Raw genomic sequence first — 10,167 nt, 5'->3', positions numbered from 1 at the left:
AATTTATTTAATTCAAATTCATTATAAATGATGATACATATATAATTTTTAAAATATTTATATTTTTATATTTAATTATCATATAAATGATATAAAAAAAAGACTTGTTAAGAAAATTATAATAATGATTTTTATACTTTTATTAATCAATTAATATAAAATTTAAAATAAAATAATTAGAATTAATTTTTTTTAATAATGAACTTCAATATATTTATTGTAAACATATATTTATAAACGTGGACTTGGCCTAGTGGTAACCAAGGTTCAACCCAAGCCTTTTGGCCTAAGTTTGAACTTATCGATCTGTCTACTGACATAAGCGAAATATCACTAAAATTTCGTAACATTTCAAACCATGATTATTTGTATATATGTATCACAAAGTCCAGCACATGACCCATAACCCACCATGCATCTTATTCATATATTTAATAACTTCATCAAACAGTCACCAACTTTGAATTTTAACATATTAACTCCATTGAGTATAACTACCCATTAATATCATAATTCATAAGGATTAATAAAAGATATATCTCTTCCTTCATAAGGACTAATACAACTTTGTCATAGGATTTTATAAGTTTTAAACTAAAATCTTTCCTACTTGTGATGAAGATTACCAAGATTCGCTAACCTAGAGTTACCTATTCTAGCTTCAACCTTACTAACTTTATGTTATAGCCTAAAAAATTTCATATAGGATAAAGAAAAAGAGAAGAAAAACTTATCAAAATTAGCCTCCCAGCCTTTTATATCTCAGTCAAAGAGGTGCAAATAAGATGTTATTAACTTAAACAACCCTTAGGTTTCCTTTGCATGTGAATGATGAGTGTCCCTTACTACATTTTGCATATGCCACCAATATTTGCATTAAGGTTTATGTAGTTAGGTTGAAATGAAGACAAGTGGGTTGTTTCCAGCCACACATTAGCGGTAATGTTATTATGTGCTTACAGAATGTTTATAACCTTGCGTCGGAATTCCCTTAAGCTATGTTTGGTCCCACAAACTTTAAGAGAAAATGTAAGGAGAAGAAAATAAAGAGAAAAAAATAGAGTAAAGAAAAAAATGAAAGAAAATAGAATAAAAAAAAATTTAAGCCAATAAATTATTTTGATATGTTATTTCAAACCCATTTTACTAAATTTCCTTCATTACATAAAAATTAAATAATTTTAAAATACGTAAATTTCTAATTAATTTTAAATATATTTTTATTTTATTTTGTATTTTTCATAGTGAAATCAAATATAAGAAAATTATTTTCCCTGATTTTTTTTTTTAGTGCTTTCCAAAACCAAACATATCCTTAGGAATTTGGTTGTTACCCTCTTTGTACATAGGACAATCATAGATGGTAAAGATGATTGAATCCTTGCAATATTAAATGGACCAAGGATTGTTCTAGCTTAACACATAAATGTTTAATATTAAATGGACCAAGGATTTATCATTGCATTTCTTTCCAAAATGATTAAACATTCTTTGAGGTGCTGGATTTTTTTTTTTTTTAACTTAATTCCAATGGAACTTAACTTAAAACTAAATAGTACTTAATATTATTAAGTATTAAATTGTTTATTTTTTAATATTTTATTTTTATCGAGTATTAAGTTGTTTGTCTTTTATATGCTAAAAATCAACATCTTAATGTATTAAGAAAAATAATTTAAAAATTTATTCTTATTTGATAAAAAATAATTTAACATATTTTTAAAAATTTTAAAATAATAGAAATTATTTTAAAGGTTATTGAAGTTGAAGCCGTGGAAGAAGAGAAAGAAGGTGGTGGTTCAAGTAAAGTGATGAAATAGGAAGGTGATAAAGGATAGGGAGACTCGTTATGATGACAAGGATTGAGGGTTCAGATTTTTGTGTGGGTTTAAAAATGTTAATTTTTTCATTAAAAGAAAAATAAATATTTTGGTTTAATTTATTCTATGAAAAATATTTAAAAATAAGTGATAAATTAAATAAAAAAAAAACATTTAAAATCTGAAAACAAATTATTTTCAACAACCAGTAAAACAAAAAAAACAAATGTCCTATAAAACTTTAACATTTCAATTCAATCTTATCTTTGATATTCATAATAACGATTGATTATCCGATAGATTATCAATCATTACTAGTGAATTTATTTCAAATATTAACTTCAAAACTTGTCTTCAATATTAAAGATTAACCGTTATTGAAAAGGTGTGTAATAATGTTCTTTTTTGCTTAGTTAATCTTTTCTTGACTTAAATCCTTTCAAATTTCAACTTCCTTTCATAAATGAACTTCTAAACCAAAACCCCATTCGAGAAATTACCGGATAACAAAGAATTGAATGATTTATCTTAATAATGGAGTAAGACAATTAGCAACTAAAATAAACTGGTGTAATAAACCTTACTAGCCTCAAGTATAAGGCCAACAATAATCTATTTAAGAAATTCTATTTATTATTTATATTGTAAATGATCACTTCCTAAAATAGAGCATCTTGTGTTTTTTTTTTTAATTTTAAATAGAAATTAAAACTAAATAGTGTTTAATAGTATTAAGGATTAAATTATTTATTTTTATAATATTTTATTTCTATTAAACATTAAAAAAATAAAGAAAAATCAATATGTTACTTTTTTATTTAGAAAAAGTCAAATATTTTAATTTTTTCTATTCAACCAAAAATTTATAATAAATCTAATAATAATAATAATAATAATAATAAAACACTTATAAAAAATAAATTGCTTTCAGTAAAAAAAACTAAAAAAACAAACATCCTCTTACTAAAATTTTGGGTCATTCGTATCTTAGTTTTATTCAATTTTTCTTTATAACAACTTTGTTAATTTGTGGTAAATTGAATTGTTATGAAATTAAGGTGGTTTGATATATTTTTAGTCAATAAATACAAGAAATTTTTTAAATTGATTTTGAGTAAGAAGTTGGATTTGAGTGTTGCAAAAACTAAAGATCGAAAAGGAAAAAAACAAAAAAGAATTTTTCAATCAAAATAAAGTAAAAAATTTCCACCTTATATCAATACAAAATTTTTCCACCTTAGTTAATCTTTTCTTGACTTAAATCCTTTCAAATTTCAACTTCCTTTCATAAATGAACTTCTAAACCAAAACCTCACTCGAGAAATTACCGGATAACAAAGAATGGAATGATTTATCTTAATAATGGAGTAAGGCAATTGGCAACTAGAATAAACTGGTATAATAAATCTTACTAGCCTCAACTATAAGGCCAACAATAATCTATTTAAGAAATTCTACTTATTATTTATATTGTAAATGATCACTTCCTAAAATAGTGCATCTTGTGTTTGTTTTTTTTTTTTTTTTAAATTTTAAATAGAAATTAAAACTAAATAGTGTAATAGTATTAAGGATTAAATTATTTATTTTTATAATATCTTATTTCTATTAAATATTAAAAAATAAAGAAAAATCAATATATTACTTTTTCTATTTAGAAAAAGTCAAATATTTTAATTTTTTCCTATTCAACCAAAAATTTATAATAAATCATGAAAAAGTAAAAAAAAAAAACACAAATAAAAAATAAATTGTTTTCAGTAAAAAAAACTAAAAAAATAAACATCCTCTTACTGAAATTTTGGGTCATTCGTATCTTAGTTTTATTCAATTTTTCTTTATAACAACTTTGTTAATTTATGGTAAATTGAATTGTTATGAAATTAAGGTGGTTTGATATATTTTAAGTCAATAAATACAAGAAATTTTTAAAATTGATTTTGAGTAAGAAGTTGGATTTGAGTGTTGCAAAAACTAAAGATCTAAAAGGAAAAAAAAAAATACGATCAAAACAAAGTCAAAATTTTCCACCTTATATCAATACAAAATGAATCTCCTTTTTTTTTATGAAAAAAAAAATGATAAGTTGAGGCACAAATACCTCTATTAAGAAAAGATTGTCGCCGTTAGAACTTATAATTCAATAATAAGCCTTTGGAATTTAATTTTTATTCTCAGTCAAATAAAGACTCACAGCCTTTAATCAACCCAATGTTGAATTTTAATGGATTGAGGTAAAACATTGCTCTTGAATCAAAAGAGATAAAACTCTAATCTATAGATATGAGATAAGAGATCAGAGATCATAGCAGTTGGTTCCACAGAAGCCAACCCTTGACCAGGCATTTTAAGCCAGCCAACCCAACAAAAACTTGTTTTCAATAAATTAAAAACAGCAGAATATTAAGTTCAAATTAAACTCAATTAAACTTGGGTATTGATAATTTGCTTGTCTACACTGAGAAACCATGCATTTTTTCCACCTCTACAACACAGGAAAACAGGAAGAAATTTCAAAATGGAAACTTCATTTGGATTTCAAAATTTTGATTTGAACAAATTGGGGCCAAATGACATATTTTTGAGAATTTGCTTTAACTCTCTCAACTTATTGTAGTTCAATTTCCATCTTGATCTTTACCCTTTTCATTTGAAGACCAGTATTTTTCTGCTGGAAGAGTATTCAAATCCTCACATTCAAGGAGTGTTTCAAGTTTCCCACATGAAGCACATGCAGTCCTAAGGCAACTTTTCGGGTTCCAAGCTCATCAACAATGCTCAAATCCTTGCAAACATCCACCTTGAACCTCACCAGGGCTTTAGCTTTTGCAGTCACAAAGACTTTCTCAAAGCCCAGTAAGTGCTTCTGGGGTGAGTTGTGTACTGATGGGGGAGAAGAAAATAAGAAAACCGTATGACTTCCGCTTATGTTTCCCGCATTATTGACTCTTAGATGGATATCAAAGGCTAAATTCTGGCAACTTTCCTGCACAGCGTCCACAGACTTGCATTTTGATGAGTGACAACTGTGACCCTCCTCTATGGGGATGGAGACTGATTTAGGTGCTTGAACAAGGTGGTGGTTGAACTGGGTGTAGCTTAGTCCATCTCCAAATGTGTAAATGGTTTCCCCAGTGTAAAACCGGTAAGTCCGACCAGTATAGCCACTGGCAGGATCTGGTCTCATATTCATATTTGTCATCGGAACCTTGTCTACATACGACTGAGGATACCATGTCATGGGTAGCCTTCCACCTGAAAGATAATGATTCATGGTTTTAAGACTTATACCAAAATGAAAAATGTCTGATAAGTTGAAAACTAATCCAAGGAGAGATGGACTTACTTGGATTGTAAAAACCAAAGATCACATCTGCTATGGCAGCTCCACCAGGGTAACCGACCCACAGGATGCTTGCAATTTTGTCATCATTTTAAGCAAATGATATATCGAATCCCCCTCCAGACATTACAACAAGAATCACGTTTCCTTTGGATGCCTTAGCAACTTCTGTTATCAAAAGTGGCTGCTGTCCTGGAAGCTGAATGTTGACCCTGTCACGGCCCTCCGCCTCTATAGATTGATCAATACCGACTATAAGAACCGTGGCATCTGCTGCTGCTGCTATTTTCTTAGCTTCGTCTATTTGTGCAGTGCTACATGCCACATTGGAGCATCCCGACAAATACGTAGTTGCAACCAAGGCCATTAGGCCTGATTACTACTCAAAAAGTGCTATTTGATAGCTTGTAATTAACTTTTTTAAACACTTTTGAGTAGTAGTTATCACCTTTTAACCCAATTAACATATTAAGGACCCTTGCAATCAATTCTAATCAAATTGTGTTAAGTTTTGGTGTTTTGATAACTTTTTGATCACCAAAGCAATCCGAGATTGAGGAGAGTTTTTTGGAATCCATGGCAAAGATGTCCGGACAGGGCGTCCGGACACACCATCGGAGGGCATCCGGACAACATATCCGGATAAGATATGCTATCGTCCGGGTGTGATGATCGCGAGTGCCGTGTGCTTCTCCCTGAGGGAGTCCGGATAAGGGAGCACGCCGCGTGTCCTCTTGGGGAATCCGGATGGAGTTGCTCCGCTGACATTCCACCTGGATGTCTCACATCCGGAATTTTGCTCCGCCGCCATTCCATCCGGATATTTCGCATCCGGCGCTTGACGCCGGATGGGAGAGGAGGGCGCTTGAACTTCCCCGGTCGGACATATCCGGATCATCTGATAGCGCTTACCTGGAGAGTTTCGCAGCCATTTTGTACAGTGCCGCGGTGTTCTCCTGAAGCTTCCCGATATGTGCGACCGACATTTTGAGATATTTTGCTTTAGATATTTTGAGATATTTTGCTTTATATATTTGATGTCTAAATCCCTAAACTCTCCTTGTAACCCACAAATTATAGGATTCCTTAGTTATTAAGTTTGGAAAAAGGATGAATAACCTTGTTTATATTATTATTGTAATTTTCATATAAATATCTCTCGGGAGCCTGTTCCCAAGGGACGACGCAACTTTTGTATAGTTTTAAAAGGAAGAAAAATACAGAGCTTTGCTCCGCTTTACCTCCTCATTTTGATTGTATTGTCTTACTATCCAAACAAGCTCTGAGGCTGTTTCCTCAGAGAATGAGTGGCTAGACTTTTAGTTCCTTGGAGTTAAGGTTGCCGGGAAAGGTTCCAAGTGCAAGAGTTAGTAGCTTTGTGGTTTCAGCCATTAATGAAGAGAAAGTGTGATCCTTTAATGATTTCTATGTTTTTAGTTAACTTAAAACACCTTCAATTCACTTGAGCCAACACTTGGTAAGGCAAGTGATCTCTGTCCATGGAGATGCACTAGTTTACCTCTTGGCAGCTTTTGGGAAGTGACTTGAAGGTAGGATTTTCTAGAATTGCCAACACTTGGTAAGCTTTTGGACTCCAAGGAGACATCCATTAGTTATCTCTTGCGAACTTGAGAAGGGAAGTCCAAAGTTAAAGATCACCTTGAATGGAAAATGCTAGGTGAGAGGCACGAGCCATTGCAAGTTGCATCATTGAGAGGGAATTAGAGCTGAAATCCATTTAAAGGGTACATCTGTACAACACCGGTTAGAGAATTGACTATATGTTAATTCTCTAATGCGAGGAAATGAACCAAATGACCAGAGCTCTGTTTTTGCACGAGGAACCTCCCCTGTGAACCTAAACCTCCAAGGAATGTTTTTCTTCACAAGTAATTTCCATTACTTCCTTTGCCGTTAGCTTAAACCTAAACCTTTTTCAATCAAAGTTTGTGTTTTATTTCTTAAGCTAACTTTGAAATGAAAAAGCACCAATTCACTTTGAATTGGTATCATTTATGAATTGAAAACCCTTCCCAGTGAACGATCCTAGAGCCAATATGCTATAGTAGCTTTGTCTTTGCTACCCTAGTTCATGGTGTAATAGGTTATAAATTTTGTTGATTACTCCCTCAATCAAGGAGCACCAGCTGGACATGAATCAGCTGATACACCAATTGGGCATGTATCAAGGCCCTGCAAAGGGGTTGTATATTTACATGGGGTGCCTGCAAAACTTTCCAATAATATCAGCAAAAGTAACAATACTTGAATCATTTGGCCACATGGCTAGTTGAGGAGAATGCAGAGATACATAGTGAGATTGCACTAATCATTGAATACCTTCATAGTTTCCGATCATTGTTTTGGTGACATTGGCATTGGGTCCTATTATTGCCAAGGTTTTGATGGCAGTGGGAGACAGAGGTAGGGATCCTTTGCTATTCTTAAGTAACATGATCCCTTGCCTGGCGGCTTCCCGAGCCAGCTCTTGGTGCTCTAATGTGCACACATCTTTTGGACCAAGCTTCCCATAAATTGCCTTACTTGGGTTGCCATCAAAGAAGCCAAGTCGCATCAGTGTAGCAAAATTGTTGGAGACAGCTTTATCAACTGCAGACTCATCCACAAGTCCACCTTTCACTGCAGCTTCAGTGTGTTGGCCAAGGAAAGATCCACAGTTGAGGTCCAACCCTGTTGCATTACAGCAACAACACAAACCCCTTTAGCAACTAACCACTAAGCATTTCTATCTGCATAAATCATACTATTTAGTATTGTTCAGAGTCAAGAATTATGCTGTATTAATGTACATGAAGCCATAAATTTAAAGATGTAAGCAGTGAAGTCACCTGCCAATATAGCCTTGGCTGCAGCCTCCTCAGGTGTCTTGGTGTAGTGTTGAGAATTGTAGAACACATCTACTGAATCACAATCCGAAACTATGTATCTGCAGCAGCCAAGATTCATGTAAATATAACAGAGCATTAGCTCAGCCAAACTGTAAATGGTATTTATAGATTAGGTAGAACTCATAATACCCATTTAGTTTCCATTCGCCTCGGACAATCCCTGAGAGGAGATCAGGATCAGCACAAGCTGGCTTCCCATTAACTTGGTTGTAAGAACACATAACACTGGCAACATTCCCATCAATAACACAGCTTTTGAATGGGGGTTGAAATGTATCATCCATATCTTGCTTTGTCACCTAACTCACCCAACAGAATATGCAATAGTGTTGGTAGTACAAAACAGAAATATTAGTGTAATGGAACATACTTCAAACGAAAATTACCACTGCATTGAAGTGGAAGCGATCAACTCCTTTCCAATTATCCAAATCATAGGCAGTATAGTGTTTGCAGCAAGCAGCAATCTTAAGCCGGTCAGGGCTACCATCATCGCTTTGTTGCAGGCCTCTGACATAACCTGATGCATACTTGCTTGAAAGCAGTGGGTCCTCTCCTGGAGTCTCCTGGCCTCTTCCCCATCTGGGGTCTCGGAATATGTTGACGTTTGGGGACCAAAATGTCAACCCTGCTAATCCAACATTGTACATTGCTCTGGCTTCAGTGGAAACCACCTGCTCATGACCACTGATATCATCTTTCAAGCCATTAAACAGATAAAAATTAGCTGTAATTAACTTGAAATGATCTGGGTATCAGATTTTCCAGCGCATTATACAGTACAGCATCCCATTAATGTTGGGAAATTTTCATACGTTTTGAAAATGAAGCTGGAAGTCATCCACAAAAGTCCTGTTGCAGGTGGAAGTTTTCAGGTAAATTTAAAATTCCACCTACTTCCTGTGACCAACCATTAAAAGATGATATACATCTCTGGAGTAGCAAATTGCCTGGAAACGGCAGAAGTACATAACTTCGAGCCCAATAACTATGGCTTCAGCTACTACAATTAAACAATTATTTCAATCAATTTGAGAAAAATCCTCAGATTTTTTTCTTATTTGATACTCTGTTACACTAGTGAATCAAATTTAAGATACAGGGTGAACAGAGCAAAACCACAATCCAAGTCCTTAAGACAACAATAATAGCATAAGCATCATCGAAATCCTCAAACAACAAAGACAGTCAAAATCTAATCCAAAAAGTTCCCAATTGGCCGAGCCAAGAATCATCATGTAAAAAAGCTTATCCGAATAGAACCCATTAACTATAAAGCAATCAATAAAGAACACAAAATGTGGTAGCCACTTGATGTAGTAATGTCTATAGTACAAAGACATGGATCGAATCCAAGACTAGACCTCCTTGTCTTGTTCATGTCATCAAGGGCTCATTTTTTTTCTAAAGATGGAAACAGAACTGAATCTATAGTATACCTTTCTCAACCTCATAAATTTACCAACAATCTTTGTCCCCCACCAAAAAGAAAAACCCCAAAATGCAAATATAAATCCACCCCATTACTGAATCCAATTGTGGAAGCAAGCAAATGTGCTTATATGCAATTTATATGATAAAAAACCCATATCCGAAATCAAGTTTTTGAATAAAAAACTCATCATCTATAAATAGAATTTTATGTTTGAAAACTGTATTTTGAAAATTTTGTGTCAAAATAAGAATAATATTAACATTTTCAAAATTTTAATTAGCTAAAAATTTACTTCAATAAAATGGTCTACCTTGCAAACCCACCCAGCCCCCCCCCCCCCCCCCCCCCCCCCCCCCCCAAAAAAAAAAAAAAGAAAAGAGAGAGAGAGAGAGAGTAGTCCTGGTTGGCAATTGTTTTCGAAAACAAAATTTTGTTCTCTAGAACATATTTTTGTTTTTCACAAGAAAAAAAAAAAGAAAAAGAAAGAAAATACCTTCAACAACTAAAAACTATTTTTTGATATTTTCACTTATTTTTTTAGGATTATTTTAAAAAAATGATTATACAAGTATATAAAATGATTAAAAATAAAGTACTAGATATAACAAATATTTTTAAAAATATTAAAAATAGGTTAAAGATATTTCAGGTTCTAAAATA

General features: G+C 32.7%; 1 pseudogene; it reads right to left on the bottom strand.

The window, feature by feature from the left end:
* Window positions 1–4,223: 4,223 nt before the first annotated feature.
* On the bottom strand, window positions 4,224–8,820 carry LOC100243224 (beta-xylosidase/alpha-L-arabinofuranosidase 2-like; annotated as a pseudogene).
* Window positions 8,821–10,167: the final 1,347 nt, after the last annotated feature.

This window comes from Vitis vinifera, chromosome 12, assembly GCF_030704535.1.
Source record: "Vitis vinifera cultivar Pinot Noir 40024 chromosome 12, ASM3070453v1".
In the NCBI taxonomy this organism is placed as follows: domain Eukaryota; kingdom Viridiplantae; phylum Streptophyta; class Magnoliopsida; order Vitales; family Vitaceae; genus Vitis; species Vitis vinifera.
The sequence above is the reverse complement of the archived record's forward strand: the minus strand, read 5'-3'. Positions and strand labels throughout refer to the sequence as shown.